This window comes from Cnephaeus nilssonii (genome assembly GCF_951640355.1).
Source record: "Cnephaeus nilssonii genome assembly, chromosome: 14".
Lineage (NCBI taxonomy): Eukaryota > Metazoa > Chordata > Mammalia > Chiroptera > Vespertilionidae > Cnephaeus > Cnephaeus nilssonii.
Window position 1 is genome coordinate 68078013 of NC_137085.1, and position 17610 is coordinate 68095622.

General features: G+C 38.2%; 1 protein-coding gene across 12 annotated transcripts in view; it reads right to left on the reverse strand.

Annotated features, from left to right (window-relative positions):
• LINGO2 (leucine rich repeat and Ig domain containing 2) overlaps nt 1-17610 on the reverse strand; it is a 1264400-nt gene that overhangs the window by 950576 nt on the left and 296214 nt on the right. For 3 of the 12 annotated variants that reach the window (XM_079791172.1, XM_079791170.1, XM_079791173.1), the window contains exon 3: nt 3682-3768. The exons of 8 other annotated variants lie outside the window; for them this stretch is intronic. The gene's annotated coding sequence lies outside the window, so the exon portion shown is untranslated. Of the gene's footprint in view, nt 1-3681; nt 4464-17610 lie in introns of those variants that run through there. One more of the 12 variants, XM_079791164.1, reaches the window with a different exon arrangement.

The following is a 17610-nucleotide window of genomic DNA, read 5'->3' on the forward strand; positions in this document are numbered from 1 at the left end:
TTCAGATCACTAATGTAAATGTCCCATACATGTCTTTTAAGGGGGAAGTGGGTTTCAAGGAGGTCCCAAAATAATGTGTTCCCAAAGGGCCAGAGAGGTGTTGGTTAATTCCATCTTTCTGGGTCAAAGATTAATTACAGTGTTACTAAATAGTTTGGCCTATAGCTTTTAAACCCTCACACACACTTGCTCACACCTAGCTTTCAGCATGCAATGAATCTATGTTCTCAATAATTGGACACAGTCCAGATTAGAACATAGAGCATAAAGGAGATTGAAGAGAATCGATGCGAACGGTGGGTTGGGGTATTGAGGAATGTTCCATAGAGGATATGTCAGAGACAAAGCTAGGTACACACCAAATATTATATATAATACTAGAGGCCCGGTGCACGAAATTCGTGCATGGAGGGAGGTTGTCCCTCAGCCCAGCCTGTACCCTCTCCAATATGGGACCCCTGGAGGGATGTCCAACTGCCCGTTTAGGCCCGATCCCACCGGTGGGATCGGGCCTAAACGGGCAGTCGGACATCCCTCTCACAATCCAGGACTGCTGGCTCCCAAATGCTTGCCTGCCTGCCTTCCTGATTGCTCCTAAACACTTCTGCCTGCCAGCCTGATCACCCCCTAACCACTCTGCTGCCAGCCTGTTTGCCCCCAACTTCCCTCCTCTGCCGGCCTGGTCACCCCTAACTGCCCTCTCCTGCAGGGTTGATCACCTCCAACTGCCCTCCCTTGCAGGCTTGGTCCCTCTCAACTGCCCTCGCTTGCAGGCAGGGTGCCTCCCAACTGCCCTCCCTTGCAGGCCGGGTGCCTCCCAACTGCCCTCTCCTGCTGGACATCTTGTGGTGGCCATCTTGTGTCCACATGGGGGCAGGATCTTTGACCACATGGGGGCAGCTATATTGTGTGTTGCAGTGATGATCAATCTGCATATTACTCTTTTATTAGATAGGATTTTCCCTTCTGATGTATACAGAAATCTATGCTCTCTAGTCCCCTTGCTGGGATCACCTGATTATCTCCGCCCAATAAAGTTGAGTGGAAATGATGTGTCTGGTTTCTAGATTAAGGCAGTAAAAGCTCCTTCCTAATTCTCAGGTCTCATTGTTTCCCTGCTGAGCAGCATGCTGTTTACCCTTTGAAGAGCTGGTTGAGAGTGTGTATTCTAAGCCCAGGATACCAAACTTCCTCTTCTGTAAAGTGGAAATAATAGTATGTATACATCACAGGGGTAATAAAGATTAATGATATAATATGTATAAAGCTTGTTAGAATAATACCAGCAAAAATATACACTCAAAATGTTAACTATTTTAATTAGTATTTCCCACTTATGGCTTTTTCTATACCTTCTTCTATGATCATATATAATTTTCAAAGTGTTTCCCATAAAAGATAATATTTTTTAAATTATATTTAGGTTTTGTTTTATAAAAAAATCCAAACTTTCTAACATTTAGGTGCAATGTTAGAATGTATTGTGTTTCTAGAAATTAGTTCCTCATCATTAAATATACTCAGAAAGAGAAAAATTACTCTGTCAGTTTTAACAAGGAAAGGATAGGTAATAGAGTAAAACAAATAACCTCTAAGATCCCTTTGAAATCTACAATTCTAAGAGTTTATGTATCTTTGCATTGACCTAAAAGTGTCTAACTTTTAAAATCACCTTTAACAAAAATGGAATTATCTTGTAATGCTGAGAAACTATTTTGAATAATCTACACTAATAAAAGAGAAAGGTGAAAATTGACGGTATCTTCACGATGCCCACCAGCCAACAAAGATGGTGGGTTAATTTGCATACGCAGGTGCCGAGCTACCAGATGCGGGGCGGGATGCTTGTGTTGTCCCCATGGCGATGATGGAGGCGTTCCACACCACCCCAGCTGCTCAGGGCCTCTGGGCAACATGGGAAGGTGGGGCCGGAGCGGAAAGAGGTGGCTCCGGGGCAGGAGCGGAAAGGCGGTGCCGGCAGCCAGGGAAAGGAAGGCCCATTCTTGCATGAATATTCATGCATCGGGCTTCTAGTTATTACATAATTCATCAAACTTGATTGATGAGATAATAGACCAAAACATTATGTATTAAAAAAATATTTGATACAAGTTTCCATAGTAGTTATAATCCAAAATAATTGGAAACATAATGTTCTTTTCAGAACTAGCTTAACTGGCAATGAGTATGAAGTGAAACAGGCTTACTTAGGTACAGAGTAAATTTACAACTTATGCATATTGTTTCTATCTGGTCAAATGATGACAAATACAGAGCAAATGCATAGTATCCATATACAAAAGTCACCACATCATATGGCATCATCTGCCAGAAAAGTTAGAAAGAAGCCCTAACTTGTTTGGCTCAGTGGATGGAGCCCTAACCGATTTGGCTCAGTGGATAGAGTGTCGGCCTGCAGACTGAAGGGTCCCAGGTTCAATTCTGGTCAAGGGCATGTACCTTGGTTGCGGGCACATCCCCAGTAGGGGGCATGCAGGAGGCAGCTGATCGATGTTTCTCTCTCATCGATGTTTCTAACTCTCTATCCCTCTCTCTTCCTCTCTGTAAAAAACTCAATAAAATATGTTTTTTAAAAAGTTAGAAAGGAATTTAAAATGCAATCCTGTTATGCTGATTCTATTAATTTTATTCTGCTAAAAACTGAGCATCATAAAAATGAAGGGATGCAAAAAGGGTATGAAATAGATTCTCAATACTTACTGAATAAATTTTCCCACTGAGAAATAAAATATACACAAAAGGCAAAACTATATAAGGCACTCTTTGAAATAAAAAATATTTTATTTTCTGATTCATGACAGATGTGTGATCCTCATTGGTAGAAAAAGGTTCTAACATGCATATTTAATTTCACCTAATGCAGCTTTGGGAAATGATAAAGAACAGAGAAACATTCATCAAATTCAAATTCTCTACATCCTGACATATCCATGCTAAAGCTAAAAAGCTTGATGAATAGCTATTTTATTGCAATCAATACCAGCAGACATATTTTATCATGATTTTTATTTCTGGTGGAATAGCTGAGTTTCTTTTAAAGATTTTTATTGATTTCAGAGAGGAATGGAGAGAGGGAGGGAGGGAGGGAGGGAGGGAGGGAGGGAGGGAGGGAGAGAGAGAGAGAGAGAGAGAGAGAGAGAGAGAGAGAGAGAGAGAGAAACATCAATGATGCAAGAGAACCACTGATCGGCTGCCTCCTGCATGCCCCCTACTGGAGATTGAGCCCGTAACCTGGCCATGTGCCCTTGACCAGAATCGAACCCAGGACCCTTCCGTCCGCAGACTGATGCTCTATCCACTGAACCAAACCAGCCAGGGCAGAATAGCTGGTTTTATAGAGGTCTTGATTGTCTGTTATCTGCAGGTCATGGTAACCAGATGTCTAAAGAGAATATGCATGCTTAAATGTCCACATGAGAAGACAAAACCATAGAAATTGGAAAAAAAAAATGAAAGAACAACATTTAATGATAAGGTCAAGGGAAAATTGGAAAAAGGGATGAAATTTTATTTGTGCCTCTGAGAATGGATGTGGCTGGGTGGAGTGAGAGTAGCAAAAGCTTACCACCTGCACATGAACACAGGTGGTAAGAAACTTATCAACAGGAGTAGCAGACGGCGACAGAGAAGTGGAGGAAGGTAAGTCTGGATACTAGTTACCTGTTGTTTTCATGAATGTCTTGGCAATGGGGAACGAATGGAACACTTCTGAATATGGGTGTGAGATGAGCAGTTTCTAGCATCACTCTGGAAGAAGTACAAAGGATATGTAAGAGCATGGACACTGGACAGATAGGAAGCTATGGCGGTTGCACTAGAATTAAGGTCCTGACAGCTTGACTGAGTATGGTGGCAATGATAACATGAAAGGCGTTATGGAATTAGAAATTGCCAGACTTAATGACAAATTGTATATGAATACATAGAAATTGAAGAAGTAAATATCTGTGAGAATTTTCCCACCAGGGTGACCAGGAACATGCAGATAAGGTTGACAGGAACTTCATATATCAAGAATGAACTTTAGTAACCTGGGATGTATCTACATGTAGATTGTAAAAGAACACTTAAAATAGGATGGATTTATTTATTCAAAGGCGAGAGGAAAAAGCTGTAAGAGGACTGAGAGAAATAGGTTTCCTTAGCAGTACTTAGAACCAAAATACATGTAGGTGTAGTTGTTCTGGCTTAAATGCTGCTTTCCATTTTACTAATCTACTAGAGGACCGGTGCATGAAATTGATCCCTGTGGGATCGGGACTAAACCAGCAGTCGGACATCGCTCTCACAATCCAGGACTGCTGGCTCCCAACCGCTTGCCTGCCTGCCTGCCTGATTGACCCTAACCGCTTCTGCCTGCCAGCCTGATCACCCCCCTAACCACTCCCCTGCCGGCCCGATCGACGTCTAACTGCTCCCCCTGCTGGTCCAATTGCCCCAACTGCCCTCCCCTGCCGGCCCGATAGCCCCCAACTTCCTTCCCCTGCCAGCCTGATTTCCCCCAACTTCCTTCCCCTGCTGGCCCAGTCACCCTCAACTGCCCTCCCCTGCCAGCCTGGTCACCCCTAACTGCCCTCCCCTGCCGGCCCGGTCACCCCTAACTGCCCTCCCCTGCAGGCCAGGTCACCCCCAACTGCCCTCCCCTGCTGGCCTGGTCACCCCTAACTTCCATCCCCTGCCGGCCTAGTCACCCCTAACTGTCCTCCCCTGCCGGCCTGGTTGCCCCCAACTGCCCTCCCCTGCAGGCCCGGTTGCCCCTTACTGCCCTACCCTGCTGGCCTGATCGCCCACAACTGCCCTCCCCTGATGGCCATCTTGTGGTGGCCATCTTGTGACCACATGGGGCGGCCATCTTGTGATCACATGGGGGTGGCCATCTTGTGCGAGGGTGTGATGGTCAATTTGCATATTACCTCTTTATTATATAGGATGCTTATTGGCATTTTATGGAAACCGTTAAATTTCCTATCATGGGAGGCAACACGCAGAGAAGACTCCTCAGACAGGCAGGCCTGCTGCAAGCCTGTAAACAAAGGCATGTATGTTGTATGCAGAATGGCCTATAACTAAGGAAGGTCTGTAGATCAGGTGGAGCAGATATCTGGTGACCTCTTCCACAGTCTCCTGAAAGTGATTCCATTGTATTATAGTGGAAACAAGCTGTTGTGAAAAGAACATCAAATCTTATAAAAATGATTATTTCCTCAATTTTGTCCTTGCAAGTAAAAAGTGGTGTCGGAGAAAACAAATACCATGTTGGTTGACTACCCATCCTCTTTCCATGCCATAATAAAAATCCAGAAAGTCATTTATAGCCAGATGAGTCAAAATATAAGAATTATCTAAAGAAAAGTTTATTTAGAAAAGTTATAAAAGCCACTATGAAGATAAATTCATAGAATGATATGTGTGTATTTAAAACATGCTAAAAACTAAAAGGAAAACAATGATTTGAAAATGCCCAGTTAATATTCAGAATGTACTGCATCAGGGTCTACAAGGGGACTTATTTTTAAAGAAAAGCTTGTTCTGTAAAAACTGGCTTGTTAAATTATTTTTATCCTATAAAGATTACTTGCATTTGTCAAGGTTGCATTTTTAACCTTGGCTACAAAAAACTCAAACTAAATTTGTTAAATCACAGAACTTATATGTGTATATCTGAATATTTCTTCCTCCCTTTTCATTTTGTATATTTTCTTCTTTAACTGTCTTATGGCATATAGGTATTTTAGGTCACAATCTAATTTAACTCCTTTGGAAAAGCAATTGGGTCAGGAATAACAAACAAACAACTGAGTCTGAATATGTTGAGATTTATATGCATCTTCCCAGGTAATTCTGCTTTTCAAAGCATGCATTTATGTATGATTTTATTTTGTTTTTGCAAAAACAATATACCTAATTATATTAGTCTATTCTGTCTGATAGATGTGTTGTATACAGTAATCTTTTCACAGCAAGACATACAAATGTGTCACTTATTTTAATGAAGACAAATGTTGCTTGCATGTATCATTTACATTGTAGCACATGTAGATTTTATCTAGCATTGTCTGTAGCAATGTTCTTGATAGCTGAAGTAAATCCACATAGTTGTATCTGAAGTTACTATTACAATGATAAAATGAAGGTAAAGTAACTATAATGCAGATAATCAGTTTTCCCTGAATTCTACTTAGCACACTTGTAATACTTTTTTTAAAAATATAAGATACAGTGATTACTGAGTGTTGTGTGTGATTGCCTATTGCCTACAATTTCAAAAAAAACCCCACACAAATGGTGTATTTAAACTATCATGCCCCACTGACTCTTGATTTCAGAAAAACATTAAGGATAACTACAAATTATGTCAACGTGTTGGCTCTCTGATATCAAGGTGGAATCTGTTGAATTAAGTCTCATAAAGTTAATTTCCTCTCAACTGTGTGTTTTTTTCCTATTATGAGCAACTGAATTATGAGTAACTGCCTCACCTGAAGACATCACAATCAATGGCAAGGAATTGGAAGTTCCTAAAGAGAGTTAAAACTTCAACTGAATTTGAAACTCTGAGTCATGAAGATGAAAACATACTACTAGAAAGTGACAAACGTGTGCAGTTGATTTATGTTGTTTTAAATGCAGAGAGCATGTTGTGCATGAAATTATTTAGCAATCAACAAAAAGGCAATAAAATAATATGGAAACATTTTTAAAGAATAACATAAAACAAGAAGAAGCAAGTCAGTTATGTATGACAAAATTATTCTTTTTTAAATTTTATTTTTCAACTAAAGTTTGCATTCAATATTATTTTGTATTCATTTCAGGTGTACAGCACAGTAGTTGGACAATCATATACTTTACAAAGTGCTCCCACCGAAATTTCCAGTACCTACCTGGCACCATACATGGTTATTACAATACTGTTGACTATATTCCCTATGCTGTATGTTACATACCCGGGACTATTTTGTAACTACCAATCTGTACTTCTTAATCCCATCATCTTTTCACCCTGCCCATCAACTCGTATCCCCTCTGGCAACCATCAGTCTTTTCTCTGTATCTATGAGTCTGTTTCAGTTGTTTGTTTGTTGATTCTGTTCTTTAGATTTCACATATAAGTAAAATCACGTGGTATTTGTCTTCTCTGTCTGGCTTATTTCCCTTAGTATAGTAACCTCTAGGTCCATCCATTTGTCACAAATGGTAAGATATCATTCTTTTCTATGGTCAAGTAACATTTCATTGTATATATGTACCATCATTTATCCACTCATCTATTTATGGGCCCTTGGGTTGCTTCCATATATTAGTGATTATAAAAAATGCTGCAATGAACAGAGGGGTGCATATATTTCTATGAATTAGTGTTTTGGGTTTCTTTAGATACATACCCCAAAGTGGAATCACTGGGTCATAAGGCAGTTCCATTTTTAATTTTTAAGGAACCTCAATTCTCCTTTCCATAGTGCTGCACCAACCTGCAATCCCACCAAGAGTGCATGAGGGTTCCCTTTTCTCCAAATCTTTTTCAACAGGTTGTTTGTTGATTGATTTTTAGTAGCCATTCTAAACTCCGTGAGGTGGCATCTCATTGTGGTTTTAATGTGCAACTCTCTGATGATTAGTGACATTAAGCACCTTTTCACATGTCTATTGGCCATTTGTATTTTCTCTTAGGATAAGTGTCTATTCAGGTCTTTTGCCCATTTTTTAATTGAATTGTTTCCTGGTGTTGATTTGTATCCCTTTATTATAAACTAGTGGCCCGGTGCACTAGTTAATTAGATTAATTAGAGGATTAATTAGAAGAAATATTTTAATATTGCTATTTGCCCTTTCTCTATAATAGAGGTGTCAGAGATGAAAGAACATTAGTAAAATGTATATGAAAATCTTCCTCCTGTCAGAGTCTGGGGCATGCCACGGGACCCAGAGTCAAGTCCCCGCCCACCATCAGTGCCTCAAAATTGCTCGAGACCCAGACCCAGCCGGCCCCACCCTTGTCAAGCCCTGCCAGGCAGGGGGTGCAGCCTCAGGTCCCCCAGCACACCCTCAGGACCCCTGGCCCTGCACCGGGAGGTGCGGGCTGAGGTCCCCCATCAAGCCCCACTGGGTGGCGGGTGTGGCCGGAGGTCCCCCGGCTTGGCGCCAGGGTCGGGGGTGCGGCCTAAGGTCTCTAGGCCCAGCACCAGGACAGGGGGCATGGCCTGAGGTCCCTCATCAAGCCCCATTGGGCAGGGGACATAGCCTCAGGTCCCCTGACCTGGCCCAGCGCCACGCAGTCTCAGGTCCTTGCTGATTGCTCCTTAGTTAAGGCTCGTTACAGGAACTTGACCTCTGTTGTGGGTGCAGCCATCTTGTGTTATGGAAACTCCACCTCCACTGTGGGCACAGCCATCTTGTGTTATGGAAACCCTGCCTCCGCTGTGGGAGCTGCCATTTTGTGATAGTGTGATGGTCAATTTGCATATTCCCTCTTTATTAGATAGGATTTTGAAAATTAACCCCTTATCACATATAGAATAGGTGAAAATCTTCTCCCAATCAGTAGGTTGTCATTTTGTTTTATTGATGGTTTCCTTCTTTGGCACAAACATTCTTAAGCAAAGCTAAATATTATTTTAAACAGAGCCAATTGAACTGTCTCCTCTGTAATGCTAAGCTAATTAAAAGGAAAAATAATACTCCTCTCCCTTGCACTATAATCATATTTTGTACCTTTGAGTGACCTCAACCGATATTTATATAGTTTTATAATTAATTAACTTTTAATGTATATGTGAGTTATCTATCTTTCATTAAATGATGACCTCTTATGGCATAAAATGAATTCTCTATGGTACCCACTACACTTAGCACAGCATCAACAGTTCTCACATATAATTGCTCAGCAAATAATTCTTTTTATTTTGCCAGTAAACATGACTATATGTTTGAAATGATGCTGATGAATAAATGCATATAGATAATGTGGCATGTGTGTATATTCCTTTCAATAAGAGAAAAGAAATTAGTGACAAGAAACACTTTACTCTCGAAGAGGCTTACTTTTTCCACACCTAAGGATATGTCATATACTTGGAAAAATAAATGTAGAAAGAAAATGACATAAATGGAGAAAAATAATAGAAGTATAACGTATAACAAAGAGAAGAAATGGTGTCTCTAATATCCAATCTCATGGGAGAAGTGTACTCTGCTTTTATTTTTCCTGCTCCCAACCACTTAGCCAGAAGAAACTGAAAAGTGTAGTGTGGAAGAGGTTTAACAGAACAAGAGAGGGAAAATACGGTCTGATTAGATCATATAAATAAAGGAAGTAGCCCAGCTGGCATGGCTTAGTGATTGAATGTCGACCTATGAACCAGGATGTCACTGTTCAATTCCAGGTTGTGGGCTAGATCCCCAGTGTGGGGTATACATAAGGCAGCCAATCAATGATCATTCTCTCACCATGGATGTTTCTCTCTCTCTCTCCCTTTTGGGGTAAAATATAATGGTTACACATTTCACATTATATTGGATCACTTACACAAATTTTAAAATTCTGTATATTCTAATATATTATGTAAAGCTATTACATAATTTCATTTTAGAGAGTTTTTCCATAATTGAATACCATAAATGAAACCATAGTGCCTCACCTTTATCCAATCCAGTCTTTTCTTTCTTTAAAACAAAACATATTGGGTGTGCACTAATATGTATTTAGATATTTTCACTACCGATACATATGAAATTTTTTCTATAGTCTGAATCATAGTCAAATATTTGATCAATATCCATTTTTCCTACTAACACCTAGAAAGGAGAAGATTATGACTACAATACAAATATGGTTGACCTGGTCTGAAAATAACATAGAAATGGGACTATAAAAGCCTCCTTGATCCATTATTCATCATTTTTTACATCAAACAGCAATAATATAAAAGTGCCTCAGCTTTATCCAACTTAATATAGAGTAAGTATGTAAGAAGTGATTGCAGATGGTGTTCCACACTCGTAAAGAATATTCAACTCCATAGGACACTGCTTTTCTAAAATTCATTAAAAATTTAGAGCCATTCAAAATACTGAAAGGTGCAGACTGCACAGACAGACATAACTAATACCACACAGGGAGAGATGCATGGTCTGTCAATCTGGTCCAACAGTCTTCCCCTGTGACTCTGTCATGCTGATGATTTTGAAAGTCACATTATATGTGTCAGACCTATTTGGTTTCATCTTACTCAGCTACAGCCTTAAGAGTCATCTATAATACATTTTCTGAAGACTTCTTTATATTGAGGGCACACTAATTAAATGTGTGTTGGTAAATAAAGATAAGTTACTAGAACTCTTTTTCTTGGACTTTCCTATATAAGGCAACCTGTCATCAGTCTAGTGACATGACTGGGTCTAAGTTGAGCAACAACTATGATTAGATGACCTTACTCGCCTAGATAATCATAATTGCATACATTTCCAGCATGGCTAGGGGTCTCCAAAGCAGAAAAGGAAAAAGCTGGACATGATAATAATAGTCCACCTTGTCAAATAACTGTCCTGCACATCTCAAGGTGCACATGTTCTATTTCTAATTCTCCAATATATGTTCTATTTCTCCATGCCTGTTAAGCTGTTCTTGTTTTTATCATGTTCTGGTAGACAACACCTCTGTATTATTATAAAGAATCATAAGTCATTATTGAACAATTAATTCCTTTTAACTGCTCATTATAGAGTTGCGCATATGAGAAACAGCTAAACTAAAAATTAACATATGCAAACTGGAGCCTTAATCCCTATGGATTTGAGTCATGCTCTAACCATTATTTTCCCCCTACTTACATAACATCTTAATTCACATGCCATGTGTCCTCATTAGTAATCACTAAGACTTTTTAAAAATTGTCCTGTTCTTTTTATTGCTTTTAGCCTTACTTTTTAATTTGTTGACACTGTTACAGATGTCCCCATTTTCCCCCCTTTGCTCGCCTCCACCCAGCTCCTCCCTGCCTTCCCTAGTCCCCTTAACCCCCCTCAATCTTCTGGCCATTGCCACACTGTTGACTGTTTCTATGGGTTATGCATGTATGTTCTTTAGCTAATTTCTTTACCCTCTTTCATCCAGTCACCCGCCCCCCTCCCCTCTGACAGCTGCAAGTCTGTTCTATGTACTTATGAACTCGTTTTTAGCTAGTCTATTAAGTGTAGACCTTTTTAAGGTGTTCCTTAAATCTATGTAGTGTATATGGTATGGTGATCATCTCAAATATACTATGATAATCATAAATACTATTTTCTACTCCCTGCCTGTGGATGCATAATATGGTATCGCCCCCTGGCTTTCTTGAGGTTACATAGAATCTAGTTAATTGTTAACCGAAGTTATGGTTGCCACTTAATTGTTGATGTCAGACCCTTCCCATCTCTCATTTCCCTCTGGCACCATGACTAGCAACATTCTGTATGGCGGCTGCTCTGTGAGCCTGGGTTGCTGAGTAACTACACTGCACCAAGGCCCACAGGCAATCCACAGTGGGCATGTACGTGGACAGGGATGAACTTTTGTTTTTTCAGTCTCTGGAACTTTAAGGATGCTTATTTTGCAAAATAACTTAGTCTATCCTGACCCATACTCATATCTTCTTTATTTGGTAAAAATTCACACTCAATTTCGGTTGATGTAACCTGAGGTGCATCCAGGAGACCTCCAAGTGTATTATTTGTTTATAATGTAACCCATATCCTAAAACAATTTTAAGTATGTTTTCCTAATGTGGTAGAAACCATTTTTATTACAATAATAATGTTATTTTAATAACATATATGACATCATCAGTATAAATTATTTTTACTTATTCAGATGTCTATTTGTATAAAAGGCACATGCAGGGAAATATACCTTATTCTAGCCAAATAATGAATTATCTGGTCTATGAAAGGATACTAAGGCAAACATAAGGTTTATAGCACATTTATTGAAATATAAGCTTTCATTACTACTCCTATTTTGACTCAGTTCTCCAAATTTGTCATATTTCATTAATTGGAGCGTAGTAAAGTAGTTAAAAAATATTTCATGTGCATTCTAATATTTGTAACTGTAGATTTACAATGATGAGATGGCAGAGTGCGTATAACAGATAATCCATAAAGAGACACAGAAAGGGATATATAAATAAAATACATTTATTCAAAAATTATTTATTAAGTACCAATTATGTGCAATGCACAAAGATGCTGGAAATAAAATACAAGATCCTGGGAATGACACATGTGGCCTTTATCATCTAGTGGATATAAACCTAAATATCCAAAACCACAAACAACTTAAGACAAAAGTTAGTCAACTGGAAGAGTAGATAATAATCATAAATCATTAGCTTGTAAATGATTTTTCTATCTCTGTTAAGCTTTAAAAGTTCAATATTTTGTTACATCCTCTAGAGTACTCACATTTGTAGCAAATTTTTAAGAGAATACAAAACAGGGCCACTAACCGCACTGATGTGAAATAGCTCCATTAACCCATTTATGCTCAATGTGAACAGTAAACATAGACAGTGACCCTGAGAGTCACCTGCTTAAAAGGCTGAAAACATATTTCATATTAACTTTCATTTCTTGACATTTTACTAGTAACTTAAAAAAGCTTGATGATTACAAATAGGTTTAAGTTTATGACAACTGCCAGGCCTATATCCCATTCCCCCTCTCTCTCCTTCTTTTTTTCAGTAAACTAGTTAGGAAAAAAAAAATGACAACTTAAAACTGAACCTTAATATCAAAATATACCAAGCAAACTCCCTTTGATTGGTGATTAAAGAAGTAGGGTGCATCACAGTGGGCCATAAATGCATTTATGCTGCAAGTCCAGCCAAACCAATTATAGTTTGTATAGAAATTCTGCTTGATTCAATACTTATTCTCTCAAGAGTAAATACACACACACACACACACACACACACACACAAACACACTACAAAATTCAGAAGTGTTTCATTGTTTACATTCAAATTTAAAAATGTACATGGTGCCCCATAGAGAAACATGACTGTTTTGGGAGATTTATTAGATGACATTTTAGGGATCATGGAGCAGCACGAAATGCTTTTATATGAATTTTATAAGCTATATAAAGGAAAGGCTAACCTTAATGTTAATTTATCACATATTAAAAACCTCAGTTACCCACTTCTTTGGAACCACCTTGGAAAAAACTAAAAAGAAGTAACTGGTCAATACTCCATTTATACAAGAAGATTATAGTTTGAGGCTGCATTGAAACAGGAAGGTCATCTCAAGGTGAGCACTTACAATTCTTTTAATTATAATAATGCTTCTATGTGTGGGTGTACATATGTGTGGAGTAGGGATTCTTGAATCCTGAATTTAAGAAAATGGCTTTATCACAGTATTTTGAAAGCAATATATATTTGCAGGGTTCAATCACTGAAGACTATCTCCTGTATTTTTCAGAGCATAATGACACTTTTTCCTTCCCTTGGAGATATCTTTATCACACGCAGTTTGCATTTTAGGATCTTGATGAAAAAAAAAAAAAAACAAGATGAAAGTGCTGTGACTGATAAGGTATATAGTACAGCCTAAGTGGTTGTCTAAAGAAGATTCAGTGAATTTTTACCCTTCCTTTATCAAACTCTCTTTCCTGACCAAATATCTTCAGTTTGTTTGGGATTATTTTTCGTTCTGTCATCTGATGACTTAAATGCTTATAGCATAAAAAAATAATTTCTCCTTTTTTCATATAGGTAGATTTTAAACCAATGGAATAACTTTACATGGGCAAGCATACTATGGCATCAACATAGTAGTTTATATATTTTAAGTCAATGTTACTCAAATCACAATCAATGAAAGGAGTACTGTCCAAGGAGTACTGTCCTATGAGATGCTTATTATGTAGTTTGTTGTTTTGTTTCTGTTTTTTTGTTTGTGTGTGTGTGTGTGTGTGTGTGTGTGTGTGTGTGTGTGTGTTTAGGATAAAGTTCTTTGGGACAAATAATTTTAGAATATATTATACAGTATTATGTAGGCATATTTATTGAAAAAATCAGACCTTTAAATATCCTGATGTGCATTTTAAGTCTCCAATGGATAGATGGTATAAAGACAACTTTAGTCATAATTATCAAAGTACATTGGAGAGCCATGCAATGGGTCTTTCATGCTCTATTTCCTCCAATATTAAACTCACCCATTTCTCATGACAGTTATTAATTGCTTTAGAGTATTTATTACTTATTCAATATTAAAGAAATAGGGTGCATATAATTTTACTATTTTTCTGCTGTATTGGCCCTGGACTCCAGGGAGGATCCAAACCACAACCTTCATGCAATAATGTGTATGTGAAAAGACACTCAGCATCAATGAGCACACAGAAAATCACATTATGAGGAAAAGCTAGAAGGGGATCTCCAAGAGCCAGCATCTCATCATGCAATGTAAAATGCATGATAGAACTGACAAAAACTGTGAGCAAATTGCTAAATATCACTATCAAAAAAAAAATAACTTTCTCTTTCTATGGAAGTAGGTTGGTGATATTCATACTTTAGATCTCATGTTGTCCAACTTGGCGACATGTGATCAATATAATCAAGAATATTTCATCTAGGCCTGTGTTTGCTCCAAAATAGATCATACTACTAGACATATATCCTGACATTTAGAATAGATATAATACGTAATGTTTTCTTGAATCTGTCCATTAATTTTTTTTTTAATTTCATGAAGTGCCTATTATTTCCTGTATGTTTTTACTGATTTTTACAGAGAAAGGATGGGAGAGAAAGATGGGAGAGACAGAAACATCGATGAGAGAGAAATATTGATCAGCTGCCTCCTGCAGCCCACTACTGGGGATCGAGCCTGCAATCCAGGCATGTGCCCTGACTGAGAATCAACCAGTGACCTCTTGCTGCATGGGTAGATGCTCAACCACTGACCCACACCAGCCAGGCATGAATTGCCTATTATTTTCATAAGGGACACAGATGTCCCATGAAATAGACTTTGGGAGGTCTTACTTTGAGTTCTCCTGTAATTAAGAATTACAAAAGAAGGGCATACTTTAATGCCATTAGCCATTAGCCACTAATAATCATAGGCTCCAAAATGATTATAATTATAATTATAAGCTCCTATGCTTATAATCATAGGCTCTAACATTGATTATCTATATACGTATAGTCATTTCATCCTTCCCCCTGCATGCTTTACCTGGATGGAGATTTTATTGGGGGTGGGGGGGAGAGAATATGGGGGGGATAAGTGGTAATGGGGAAACATAAAAATTATATTACCAAAAAATATTATTTAAACTCTTTGAGCTGAATCAGAGCTAGCAGAACCTTCATCATAGGGTTGCCATGAGTTCATATGCCTTATACAACTATATAAAACTTAGTTTCTATTTCTCTTTTAATTGTACCTTTTCCCTGGAATATATGGCATCAGTTAGTAGGGCAAAAGGGCTACCTCCACCTCTTCTACTTTCTCTCATAACTATGTAAAATTTATTTTTTTCCTATGAGACCTCAGGGAGTGTCATCATGCTGTTGCCTCAGTTTGGCCAAGTCTTTGGAAAAACATATAGGTGAGCAGTTCAGCTAGATAAGAACAGAAGCCTACTTCAGTTTGCTATGAAACTTGAAAATTGATCACCCAATAAATATAATCATACATTAGCAGAGGCCAGAAACAGCTATTCAGTTAAACATGCTGAGAATATATGTATATTTGTAAATATTTTTAATCGAGTAAAAAGTAGGCAAGGTCAGGAACAAGACTTCCAAGAATGAAGCAAAGTAGTGAACTAAGCTAAAGTTAGTTTTGATTGTGACAAAAGAGAAAGTAAGCAGAACAGATATCATTACTTTCAAAATAAAAAGATAGTAAAAATATTAAAAGTTTTCATAAGCAAGTAAAGGAATATAGGTTATATATTTTCTTTCTTTAATCCTCACCAGAGGATATTTGTTTCCATTGATTTTAAAAAATATATATATTTTATTGATTTTTTACAGAGAGGAAGGGAGAGGGATAGGGAGCCAGAAACATCAATGAGAGAGAAACATCGATCAGCTGCTTCCTGCACACCCACCACTGGGGATGTGCCCGCAACTAAAGTACATGCCCTTGACTGGAATCAAACCTGGGACCTTTCAGTCCGCAGGACGATGCTCTATCCACCGAGCCAAACTGGTTTCGGCCATTGATTTTTTTGAGAGAAAGAGAGAGAGAAGCAATGACCTGAGAGACACATTGATTGGTTGCCTCCTGCACAGACCCCCATTGTGGCTGGATGGGACCTGAAACCAAGGTGCATGCCTGTGACCAGGAATCAAAACCCTGACACTTTGATCCTTCGGTCTGCAGGCCGATGCTCTAATCACTGAGCCAAACCAGCCAGGGCATATGTATTTTCTTTATAAACAAGATTCCCCCAAATTAAAACAAGTGCTTTGGACAAAACATGATACTGTACTTACAATATCACACAGACATGATAGTCACTATCTTTTAAATTTGTTTAAATTCTATCACATAGGCTTCATTGTTTCAATCTATTCTGATAAAAAAATAAAAGTCACAATTTATGCTATTATCTCTTCCAAAGAAAGCTGACTTTCCTGTGATATAGAGAATAGCTCACTAACACTTGACTGGATAAAAAAACAGCAGAATACTAACATCAATAATCCAATGTTTTTAATTTCTGAAAATGAATTTTTATGGTTTAAATATATCTGTGTGTACAAACAAATATAAATGTACAAGATAAAATTAAATGATTCCAAGGGAGGCGGAATAGATCATTTAGATAAGCATAGACCAGGTGATCATAATATCCTAGATCAAGAAGCTATCTTGTGGGCCTGGGGAAGGTAGCTCAGTTGGTAGAGCATCCTCCTGAAACACCAAGATTGCAGATTAAATCCCCAGTCAGAGCACATACAAGAATCAACCAATGAATGCATAAATAAGTGGAACAACATATTGCTCTCTCTCTCTCTCTCTCTCTCTCTCTCTCTCTCTCAAAAACAAACAAACAAAAGAGGCACTATCTTATGATGACATAATGGAAGGCTTGCATTAGAGATTGTAGAACACAAAGCAAGAAGGAGCCTATATCCCTCATTGCATCATAAATTCTTCACATCATACTACACCAAGGCTGCTAATTCCAGTCTTTCTGGAATTAGGGAGAAAAATAAAGTTCTATTGTGTTTTATTCACTGTTATTTTTGGAACTCATCTGTAGAGGTTGAATGCAATTTCAAACTGATACACTTGCCCTACCAGATGGTTCTATTAAAAAAAGTCTGAATAGAATCCCTGAGAGTTAATGGCATGACCTAGTTACAAAATTGTACAAAATTCGGCTGTAGTAAAGAGGTATTATACTAAAAAAAATTATCAAATAATCATTCCTTTGTACTATGTACCTAACAAATCACTTCTGGAATACAGTACCCATATCTACACACAATATTTTAAGGAATATACTGACCACCCACAGTGAATCCATTTATAAAACAGCCCAGAGGGACCAGAAACCCATCCCACATGCTGTGG